Genomic DNA, 1,223 nt, shown 5'->3' with positions numbered 1-1,223 from the left:
CCGAGACTGGTCTGAGCAGGGTGGCTCAGGACTTCATGGCTTCCATGAGGGCCATGGGGCTCTCTCAATTTGTCACAGGCCCGACCCATGAACGTGGACACACTCTGGACCTGGTTTTCTCAACGGGGCAGGAAGAGGGTGGTCTGAGGGTGAGGAATTTATGTCTGACACCCCTGTCATGGTCAGATCACTTCCAGGTAAGGTTTGTGCTCAAGAGTGGCCTCTCTCTCTGTAAGGGTGCAGACCCAATTGTGTGGGTCTGCACCCGGAGCCGGATGGATCCGGATGGATTCCTGAAGGCCCTGGGGGAGTTTTTGGCTGCCAAGACTGGTGCTCCTGTTGAGGCTCTGGTCGAACTGTGGAACGGGGCGATGACCAGAGCTGTTGACACGATCGCTCCTAAGCATCCTCTCCCGCCGGGCAGAGCCCACTCTTCCCCTTGGTATACACCTGAATTGCGGGCGATGAAGCAGGCTGGGATACGGCTAGAGCATAGGTGGAGGAGATCACGGGATGAATCTGACCGAACACACTTAAGAGCCCATTATCGAGCCTATGCTGTGGCAGTGAGGGTGGCGAAAAAGAACTTCTTTTCCATTTCCATTGCCTCCTCAAAATGCCATCCAGCAGAGCTTTTTCGAGTGGTGCAAGGCCTGGTTCATCCTGGCCCTAAGAAAGATCTGGTTCCACCCTCAAAGGCCCACTGTGACGACTTTGCCAAGCATTTCAGGGAGAAAATCACTCAGATTCGTCACAAGCTAGACTCTACTAGTGACTCAGAGGTTTCTGGGGAGATACCAATGCCACCGTCTGGTCCAAAATTAATGGATGAATTTCAGTTATTGCGGCCTGATGATGTGGACAAGGTGCTTGGATGAGTACGTCCCACCACTTGCCTATTGGACCCTTGCCCATCTTGGTTAATAAATAACGCCAAGCACAGGATTGGAATCTGGATCTTGGAAGTGGTTAACGCTTCTCTGAGGGAGGGTCGGGTACCTGCCCCTTTAAAGGAGGCGGTAGTCCGACCAGTCCTGAAGAAAGCGTCACTGGATCTAGAGATGGCCACTAATTATAGACCAGTGGCCAACATCCCGTTTCTGGGTAAGGTGTTGGAGCGGGTGGCGGCGGGACAACTCCAAGCTCTCTTGGATGAAACTGATTATCTGGACCTATTTCAGTCCGGCTTCAGACCCAGGTACGGTACTGAATCTGCCTTGGTC

Source organism: Varanus komodoensis, unplaced genomic scaffold (genome assembly GCF_004798865.1).
Source record: "Varanus komodoensis strain SLA01 unplaced genomic scaffold, ASM479886v1 scaffold51, whole genome shotgun sequence".
Lineage (NCBI taxonomy): Eukaryota > Metazoa > Chordata > Lepidosauria > Squamata > Varanidae > Varanus > Varanus komodoensis.
Note: the sequence above shows the minus strand (reverse complement) of the source record.